The following is an 11148-nucleotide window of genomic DNA, read 5'->3' as shown; positions in this document are numbered from 1 at the left end:
GAGACTTACTCAATAACTGTTATTTCAACATTGCAGATAATAGTTTTAATTAATACAATCTACTTTGTTCTCTTACGGTAATGGGAATGATACCTTTTATGATCACTTAGAAACTATTTTGTATTTTCTATGATTGATGATTATATGTAATTTTGTATCATAGTGAGGTAAGGTATTGCAAATATTTTAAAACCAATAGCAAGACAGCAGATTTTTTTTCATTTTTCTTTATTGAGAAATTTTCTACTCAGGCTACATACCACCCATAGATCCCACCTCCTCCCTCCTCCCACCTTCAGCCCTCCCTCCCAAGCCACCCCACATACCCACATCCCCAAAATCAAGATCTCCTATGGGGAGTCAGCAGAGCCTGGCACACTGAGCCTAGGCAGGTCCAAGCCCCTCCCCACTGCACCAAGGCTGCACAAGGTAGGTGTCACACCACAGGCACTGGGCTCCCAAAAGCCTGCCCATGCACCAGGGATAGATCTCAATCCCCCTGTCTGGGTGCCCCCCAAACAGTTCGAGCCAAACAACTGTCTCCCATATCCAGATGGCCTAGTCCAGTCCCATGGGGGCTCCACAGCCATTAGTCTACAGTTCATGGGCTTCCACTAGTGTGGCCGGTCATCTCTGCACATCTTCCCATCATGATCTCAATGTACCCTGCCTGCATAATCCCTCCTTTCTCTCATTGATTGGATTCCTGGAGCTTAGCCTGGCGCCTGGCCATGGATCTCTGCATCTGCCTCCTTTAGTCACTGGACAAAGGCTCTATGATGACAGGGTATTCACTAGACTGGTCACCAGAGTAGACCAGTCCAGGCACCTTCTGGACCACTGCCAGCACTCCAAATGTGGGGTCATCCTTGTGGATTCCTGAGAGCCTCCTGGCACCCTGCCTCTTCCTATTCCCATGATGTCCTCATCTATCATGATATCTCCCTCCCTGCCCTCCCACTCTGTCCCTGTTCCAGCTCTACTCTCCCATTTCCCCATGTTGTCATGCCGCACTCCTTGCCCTCTGCCACCCCACTCCCAGTCTGCTCATGTAGATCTCATCCACTTCTTCACAGGGTCATCCATGTGTCCCTCCTAGAGTCTTTCCCTGTTAGCTAGCCTCTCTGGAGCTGTAGATTGCAGTCTGGCCATCCCTTCCCTCACATTTAGTATCTACTTATGAGTGAATACATACTATGTTTGTCCTTCTGAGTCTGAGTCATGTTCATAAGGATCATCAAATGAATCCCCATTTAATTAGTTCTTTTATTATTTTTGAGTATGTGAATGAGTTTTAGTTTATTGCATGAAATGTACTTTGGGGCTGGACAGGATAGACACTCAGGATGATGTTTTCTAGTTCCATCCATTTGCCTGAAAATTTTATGATACCATTGTTTTTTACTCCATTGTGTATATGTGCCACATTTTCTTTATCCATTCTTCTACGTTGTTTCCAGGTTCTTGATATTACAAATAATGCTGATATAAACATAGTTGAGCATGTATCCTTGTGGTAAGATTGAGCATTCCTTGGGTATATGCCCAAGAGTGGTATAGCTGTCCTGTCAGAATTGCTAAGATCAAAAACACTGATGACGGCCTATGTTGGAGAGGATGTGGAGCAAGGGAAACACTCCTCCACTGTTGGGGGGAATGCAAACTTGTACAGTCACTCTGAAAATCAGTATAGCAGTTTCTCAGAAAATTGAGAAGATAGCAGATTTTAAAGAAAATTTGTATGATTTGTATTACACACTCAAAGCAACTTGTTTTACACCAATTGCTTTATAAGCCTTAAGTACATTTGAAAAAAATTCTAATTTTATTTTCAAGTGAGTGTGTGTGTGTGTGTGTGTGTAAGAATGTCTTTCATGTATATACAGGTGACACCTGAGAAAAGCTGTTTCTAAAACTATATGAAAAGCTAAGAATTTCATAATATGATTATGATTAGAGAGCTGTAATGAACATTTAACCTGTGAGATGGGAGGATCCTGCAGAGATTTTTGCATTTTGGGGGATGGACTCACCCCTACCCCCATGGGGCTGAGCTAATCTTGAGCAAACAGGAACCATGTAGTTGCTCCCATTTGACTGGTGACATCATCACAATGGAAACAGCCTTGTGAATTAGCCATCTTCTTTGCTAATGGTTTCATAAAAGGCATCAATGCGATGTGACTTCTTGGTTGCTGTGGCATAAAACAATGGAGACCCCCATAAACTTGCTGCTACTGAGCCCTCAGGGATTACCCCATTTATACTAAAGAGGTGACACCAGACTTCTATGGTGTATGTTGGCTTTGATTTTTTTTTTTGACACATTGCTTTATCTGATATATGTAATGGCTTCAAGTAGAAAGTGAAGAATTTTCTTAGCCATGTGCCTTCAAAACTAGCAAGGCATCAAAGGAATCTGGCACTTTGAAATGCTTAAGCTTGAATGGCTCATATAAAATTCTCCTCCCAGTCTCTCTCCATCACCTTCCCTATGTACCCCCGCCCTTCTACTCCTTTTCAGTTTCTATTCAGAAAAGGGCAGGCTTTCTATGGCATATCAACAAAACATGGCATACCAAGTTACAGTAACATTAAGTGCTTCCCCTTGTATTAAGGCTGGGCAAGGCAACCCAGTATGAAGAATAGTGTCCCCAAAGTCAGCAAAACAGAGACAGTCCCTGCTCCTACTATTAGGTATTCCACAAGAAGATCAAGCTGCAGGACTGTCACATGTATGCAGAGGACTAGGTCAGTCCTATGCTGGCTCGCTGGTTGTCAGTTCAGTCTCTGAGTACCTACAAGCCCAGGTTAGTTGATTCTGTGTTTTCTTGTGATGTCTTTGACCTCTCTGGCTCTTACAATCCTTCCTCCCTCTTCAGCAGAATTCCCTAAACTAGGCCTTATGTTTGACTGTGGGCTTCTACATCCAGAAAGGAAACACACTAACACTAATGTGTATTTTATATTCCACAGAAAATTTCATATACAACCTGTATTTAATCATCACTGAGGTTAAGTAAAAGCAATATCCAACACAGTAATCTTCTATGCCTTTACTTTACAGTGCCTAGTAAAGTGATTGACAAGCGGCAGATGACCAAGGTGTGTTGGCTCAAAAAGTGGTTGTTATGTGTAGAACTTGCCATGACACATCATAAGGTCAATGAGTAGGTTTTGTTTTCTTCTTCTCATAGTCCCTACTGAAAAGAACAATTAGAAATGCAAACTCAGGCCAGTGTCACAAGGCAGCACTAAATGTCTTAAAGAAAACTATGGGAAGATATATGTGTTTATATGCATATGCTTGAGATGGTACCAACAGATTTTTTTAAGATCATGGTTTTGAAGGGTAGTTAGTGGATTTTTAGTGGAATTTTGATATCAGTAATTTTTTATATCAGAGGGGAGGTTGGGGGAGTTGAGAGGGAGGAGGAGGAAAAACTTGTCAGGTTGTAAAATTTAAATAAATTTAAAATAAAAATATTTTTGTTCACTAACTTTCACTCATAGATCAGTGTCTATGCTATCAGTAAGTTTTAGTGGAATTAGTAGAAGCAGCTAAGTATTAAAAATTGCAACTTCATGACGTACCTAGTATACTTTGTAGAAAATCTTCACTTTGTTTGAAATTGAAGAAGTTGAGTGATAATGTAAATGATGGTGTCGATAGCTGCATAGAAATGTAATATGAATCCTACTGAGTACATTCAGACAAAAAGAATTAAAATAACATTGTGTTGGAAAGGAACTTTGCAAAATCTGGTTATGTGGGTGATAGTGTCAAACACATATAAAAGACATGTTTATCTGTTTTATACTTAATTATTTTTTTCTTTTTTGTATTTTATTTTATTATTATTTATTTTTTTCCTTTTATTTTATTTTACAATACCATTCAGTTCTACATATCAGCCATTCAGTTCTACATATCAAGCAAGAATTACAGTTACAATATTAAAGAAGATGTCCTATCTATCTTATATTTGTGAGTTTAAGGTTTTATATCTAACTTATCTTTTATCATAACTGAGGAAATTACAACTATCTAGTTTTCAACCATATCAAAGACCTAAGAAGGAACATAATGATACCTGAGAAATGGTAGATGGATGAAAGCAACTTTTGGGAATCTTGCAAAAGTAGACCAAGACAGCTGGCAGCCTGGACAGTCACCTAATGTTTCTCAGCATTGTTGGTGCATTTAAATTGGCTACAGGCCTAGAGTATCTGACAGACCATTTTTAGAAGCAGGATTCTGAGAGACCATCTTACCCTGTCTTGGCAGAGTACAGTGGTCGCTTTCCTTGTGTCCCGCTTGTCCAGAAAGGACAGCATTGCATTTGTACTGTCAGCCATCAAGGCAAGGGCAGTTCTTTGCCCAGTAGGCCATTTTGTGCCAAAAAGACAAACTTCCAATGGAAATGTCTTAGAAGCCCAACATTCTCTCGGGATCAAATTGGTGCAGCCAAGAGCAATTGTGTCTCATGTCAACAGAATTCTAAGTTATTTAAATGCCATTTTCTCTAGGTCTATTAAGTGTTTGAAGATTACCTATCTATCTGAAATATATCTATGTATACCTAGAAGACTTAACTAACATGGCTACAGATATGATTATCATAGATGACTAATTATTAATCTATTTTTTAATTATCCATTACAATTTTAAATGAGTTACATAAACATAATACCTCAAACAAGAATAGAAATATATATTATATATATATATATATATATACAGTATAACAAAATTAACTTCAAGTTTGTATCAATAAACTAAAATTTATACCAATGTAAAACATTTTAAACAAGTTGTTCTTTAAAAGTAGGTTGATTAATCTACCCTTTTATCTTATCATCTCTATATCCTCCTATATATCTATATCATATCCCCCTTTTTTTTAGAAAGAGATCACATTTATAGTCAACCTGTTTTAAATAAAAATATTGGTTTTTCTCTGTCCCACACCAGAGGGCTCTTCTGATTTGGGACACAAGAATCTCTTAACCATTTTTTTTTAAAGCAATATGTCTGGGTTTAGAGGGGGAGTGAGCCAATTCCACCTCTAAAGCCAGCTTGGTATATTTGGGAATTTGGGCGTAGCATCTCTCACTACTTCCTGCTGGAGGGGGGCGCTGTATCTTATGGGGACGCAAAGAAAATTTTAGGCCTATGGGGTAGTCCTTGAGGCTGTATTGTGGGAGCCAGTTGCCTTGAAACCGTTTTGGATGTTGGATCATCTGGGCCACGGTGTCATTGGAGATTTTTCAGGGGGTCTTGGCTGGTGAAACCTGATGTATCTTAATCTGGAACAAATCCACAGCCTCTGGCTTTCTGTGGAAACAAAAGCAGAACCTCTTTTCCAAAGCAACATATCCTTAAATCCAAATTTTGAAGTCAAGGTACCTTTAAAATATACATTTTGGCATAACACAACTACTTTTGCAATCAAATGTTTTTCTTCAGTTATGAATATCAAAGAGAACATAATCCAGATTCTCTGTGTGGTAGCCACCTTTACATGGCTTATTTTTTATATTACCTTGAGCCTATTGCTTTAAACTGTACCATTTTAAGACTGAAATGGTGGTGTGGCTGCTGGCTCTGCCCACTTCAGCTTCCCAACATGGCGGTGGTACGTTTTCTGCCAGCTCTGGGAATCATCAAGTCTCAGATATAGTAGGTCTACGCTTTTATCAAAGTAGCTTGTAGCCCAGAAACCTTTTTTTTTTTAATACTAGTAAAGACTAAATCTACCACACAGTGTAATGTGCCGCTGGCAGACGCCTCATTCCCATCATACTGCTGGTCAAACGCACCCGCCAGGAACCCGCCAGTGTTCAAACCTGCGTTTTGTGGCGTCTAGCTGCCATATGAGACAAGAAGCAGAAACCTGGTTTTGGCTCTGTTTAGAATTGGTTATTAAATATTCTCAGGTTTAAGGTGGAAACTCGAGCCATTGGGCGCCATTTGTTGCTGGAGGGCTTCTCTCCAGGTTCCCCAAGCCCTGTCGTCCTACAATCTAGTTATAAAATAATCACTCAGACGCTTATATCACTTATAAACTGTATGGCTGTGACAGGCTTCTTGCTAACTGTTCTTTTATCTTAAATTAACCCATTTTTATAAATCTATACCTTGCCACGTGGTTAGTGGCTTACCAGAGTCTTTACATGCTGCTTATCCTGGTGGTGGCTGCAGTGTCTCCCCCCTCAGCCTTCCGCTTCCCAGAATTCTCCTCTCTTCTTGTCCCACCTACTTCCTGCCTGGCAACCTACTTCCTGACTGGTCACTGGCCATCAGTGTTTTATTTAAATAGAGTGATATCCACAGCAATTATTATTATCTGGCCAAGCTCTGCAGCAAAACTCCCTCCCCTATGGTGCCAGGGTTTCAGGTCAATAGAAGTCACAAAAGCTGGCTGAGGTTCCAACACTCATGTCCACACTGCTGAGAAAGACCTGATGGAGGGTAATGAGGCTGCAGTTTATCCACAAGCGTCATCAGCTTCTGGGTGTGTTTCTCCCTCTTAATCCTGATGATGGAAACTGTGACACTCTGCTGCTTGAATGGTTCCTCAGGGAAGGTCCTTGTTTCTCCAATCATTCACAAGAGCTCTCACTTCATACCTAAGTGACAAGTAACTGAAAGTAGATACCAGGTATTGATCTCTCTCTCCTGCCTTAAGTCTCCTAGAGTCCCAGCAGCACCAGGGGCCTGCCCAGGACACATTTCTCTGCAGTCAGATGGCCTGATATCTTCCTATTTATATTCTCCAGGTGGAGCCAAACTCACTCTGAGGTGCAAAACAATTTTGAGTCTTCAGCAACCACTATATAAAAGTCAGCATCCCTCTACTCAGCCTCACATCCTGCCTCACGCAGATTTGACCTTGCCAATCCTGGGTGTTATACCAGTTATGTGGCAAAACCCTGTCCCACATGATCTAAGCAAGTGGACATGCAGTCCTACCTCTGCATAAACTCTGACATACCCCGGTCTGTATGGTCTGCTCATTCTCAAAAGAAAATCCTGTTATAGCCAGTGTTTCTGAGCTTGAGCCACCTGCTGACCCCAAGTCAGTGCTAGAGAGAGACATGATGCACTTGGTTGGTTTGGTGTATACCTGGAGGAGGTCCAGTGTTAGGGGGCTATATGGCTACCAGGTAGAGGCCTGTTGGGGGTGAGATGAAATACTTCTAAGATGGAGTTCAGGATGAGATCTTAGGGGTTACTCTGTATTCATGAGCAATGGTCCATAGCCAGCTATTGGGCTTCTGAGATGCAGTGGCACAGGGTCACAAGGGATGGGGATGCTGGGCACATACTCACTGTCTGCATCTGTGGGCAGGCTGACATTTGGTAAGCATCTTGGAGAATGCTGCTTTTGCCCAGTTTTAATGGCAGAGGCTATTGACATTGACATGGAAAGCACTGCCAAGCCTTTCATTGTGGCTGTGAAAATACTGAAAGGTGAGGAGGGAGAGAATTAGTATAGGACATTTCAGGGCTAGGTAACACCCTAACACCCTAGCTCCCAGCACAGTTATTGCCAATGGCCAAAACTGTTGGACTTGGTGTCTGAGATGGACGAGATGAAAATGATTGACAAGTACAAGAACATCATCAACCTGCTGGGGGCCTGCACACGGGGCAGTAGGTGTGGTAGGTGGGTGGAGGCTCCTGAGTCATACATCTCTGAGGTGCATGTGCTGCTAGAGCCACCGCATGTGTTGAGGGAGTAAGAAACTAAGGGTATCCAATGGGAATTTCTGTGGGCATGATGTCCCCCAGGCATTGACTATTCCTTTGATACCTCCAAGATGCCAGGAGAGCAGCTTACCTACAAATATCTAGTGTCCTGTGCTTATCGGGTGTCCCTGGGCAAGGAGTTTCTGGCTTCTCATAAGGCGAGCAGAGGTAGGGCACAGGCTATGTGAGTCCTCACTAAGTGGAAAAGTGGTTGACAAGCTTGCCTGGGCTGAGGAGGGCTCAGCTCTGCCCAGGTTCCTTTCAAATCTCCTCGGTGCATTCACAGAGATGTGGCTGCCTGAAATGTACTGGTGACTGAGGACAATGTGATGGAGATTGCAGACTTTAGCCTGGCCCACAACATGTACAACCTGGAATACAACAAGACCACAAATGTGAGCCCTGGTCCAGGGTGGTTGAGGTACAGTGCCCCACAAGGGGACACCTGACAGTCAACACCTCTCCCTCTGCCCATGGCCAGCTACCTGTGAAGTGGATGGACTCAGAGTCCATGTTTGACCAAATTAAATCCACCAGAGTTATGTGTATGTGTCCCAACATAGAATGGGGGTACAGAGTTCTGGGGACAGTAAGACCCAAGTCACATCTATGACGGCCTTCAGGGTCCTGGTCCTCTCAGGATGTATTCTGACTTCCCATTGAGTCAACAGCACAACCCTGGCATCTTCCTCATCCTGCTGCCCTCACCTTGCCCACTGTGGCATGTCCTGGTGAAGGACTCCTGCAGCAGTGGGCCAGTAGTTATAGGCCCTTTGCCTCACTCTCTTGCAGTTGGATCTTTGGGGTCCTATTCTGGGATATCTTTATCCTAGGGAGCTCAAGGTATATTGGCATCCCATAGGAGAACTTTTCAAGCTATTGAAAGAGTGCCACCACATGGACAACCTGCCAGCTGCACATAAAACCTGTGACTAGAGCATTCTTTGATCACTCCTGTAACCAGTCCCTGGGAGTGACTGGATTCCTACCAGGTCCTCTGGGATGAGTAAGTGGCTAGTGACCTGGGTTGAGGTAGAGATGGGCAACAGGAAAGGAAACCACAGCTGTGCTTGTGACAGGCATGTGATCCTGTGGGAATGTGGGCATAAAGTGCCTTCACAGAGACCCACTTTCAAGCTTCTGATACTGGATTTAGATGTCACTGTGACATCAGCCAATGTGAGTGCAGCTCAGTCCTGCACCCTCTGTGCCACCTCTGATTCCTGTTGGTGCTGCTCCTTGCAGTACCAGTAGTGGGACAGGCCTTTAGAGGCACAGCCTGAACACAGATGGCTGTGGCATCAAAGAAGATGCACACTAAAAAACAATCCTACAGCTTTTCCAACAGGTTTACCTGGACCTATTGGTGCCCTTTGAGCAGTACACAGCAGGTGGTGAGGATACCAGTAGCCTCAGTTCACTGGGGATGACTGTTCACCCACGGCCTGTTGCTCCCAATTGAACCAGGCCTCAGATGTGAGGGGGCAACAATCCTACCTACCAAGCCCCAGCCAATCTTTATGCCAATCCTATCTTGCCCTGCTGCTGTTGGACCAACAGCAGATGAGACATCTCGTGTGTGTGTGTGTGTGTGTGTGTGTGTGTGTGTGTGTGTGTGTGTCCTTGACTCCCGGGTACAGTTGTCACTTGGGAACATACTTTACTCTATAGTGATCTCCTGAATGCCTTGGCCAGGAGCACCAGATGTAATATGTGAGACAGCCTGCCCTGTATAAACCTGTGGTTCTGGTTTCCTCGTTCCCCACTGCCACCTTGAAGGGACCATTGTAGAGAGGTCTGGACTTTGAGTCCAGGATGGGCCTTGGCCTTTCTTGTATACAAAGCTGATCCTGCAGAGAAGCTCTGCCCAATGTGGTGGGCCACCCTTCTCTGTGGTAGTTTTTGTCTGGGGGTGAGTTGAAGCTCCTCACTTTCAGGCCTCCAACTTTCCACCCTGACCCTCAGAGACTGAAATTATGTATCTGAAGTTTGGGGCCATTAAATTCTCTCAGAATTCTATTCCAGAAAGGAATGTGTATAAATAGCTGTGTGTGATATCTATGCACACACACATATATAAGAATATCTATCTATGTGGTGGAAAGCAAAACCACCTTCCATCCAATGGGGCTCACAGTGAAATGACAAGAGAAGCTGAGAAGCAAGGTGCTTTTGTGACACTGCAGTTTCTTTTTCTTTTTTTTTTTTTTTTTAAGATTTTATTTATTTATTTTGTATACAGCATGTATGACAGCAGGTCAGAAGAGGGCACCAGATCTCATTACAGATGGTTGTGAGCCACCATGTGGTTGCCGGGAATTGAACTCAGGACCTCTGGAAGAGCAGTCAGTGCTCTTAACCGCTGAGCCATCTCTCTAGGCCCGGCACTGCAGTTTCATTTGTGGCTGGACCTTCACATTTGTGAAGTTATTTATTAACCCCAGAGTGCCAATCCCTCACGCTAGGTCCATAGAATTAAGCCTCAGTATGACAGAAACTTAAGTTGTAACTTGTTAATAGCTAAAGAGGTTTATGCAGAATTTAGAGGTATTGTTGAAAATGTACACTTGGCCCACACCAAGGCTGGAGGTAGACCCTGTAGCTTGAGAGTTTTCCCTTTAGGTCCCGCCAAGCCCTGGTAGTCCCTTAGCCCACTTATAAAATAAACATACAGACACATATTATTTAAACTGCTTGGTCATTAGCTCAGGCCTACCATTGTCTAGCTCTTACTTTTATACTCAGCCCATTTCTATTAATCTATACTTTGCCACGTGGCTCATGGCTTACTAGTACCTTACATCTTCCTTGTCATGGCAGCAGCAGCGGAAGTCTCCCCCCTTTGCCATCCTGTTCCCTCAATTCTCCTCTCTGTTAGTCCCGCCTATACTTCCTGCCTAGCTATTGGCCAATCAGTGTTTCATTTATTAACCAATCAGAACAACACATTTGCCATACAGAACATCCCACAAAAAGACCCTTGGAGCTTGAGCAGCCCCATAGTTAGAGCTGGATCCAGTGAACAATTTTTATTTCCTCTGGCCCTCTTTTGTGGTCAATTATATTTCTATTGAAACTTTCTTCATGAGATTATTTATTTTTTTAATTTCAAGGTGAGCTGGTTTTTCACACATTCTTTTAATTGGTATGTATTACAGGCAGGAGTCTGTACCCAGGGAGGGGCCAGTCTTGCATGAAGGTTCAGATATTAATAGATGTTAGAAGTTTGTAACTATGTGGGGCTGGAGAGATGGCTCAGTGTTTAAGAGCACTGACTGCTCTTCCAGAGGACCTGAGTTCAATTCCCAGCAACCACATGGTGGCTCACAACCACCTGTAATGAGATCTGGTGCCCTCTTCTGACCTGCAGTCATACATGCTGTGTACATAAT

The 11148-nt window shown here is 43.1% G+C and overlaps 1 pseudogene; it reads left to right on the top strand.

Annotated features, from left to right (window-relative positions):
• The first annotated feature begins 6673 nt into the window (after positions 1–6673).
• LOC114689059 lies at positions 6674–9218 on the top strand (annotated as a pseudogene).
• Positions 9219–11148: the final 1930 nt, after the last annotated feature.

Source organism: Peromyscus leucopus, chromosome 6 (genome assembly GCF_004664715.2).
Source record: "Peromyscus leucopus breed LL Stock chromosome 6, UCI_PerLeu_2.1, whole genome shotgun sequence".
Lineage (NCBI taxonomy): Eukaryota > Metazoa > Chordata > Mammalia > Rodentia > Cricetidae > Peromyscus > Peromyscus leucopus.
This window is presented reverse-complemented; position numbering and strand designations above follow the sequence as displayed.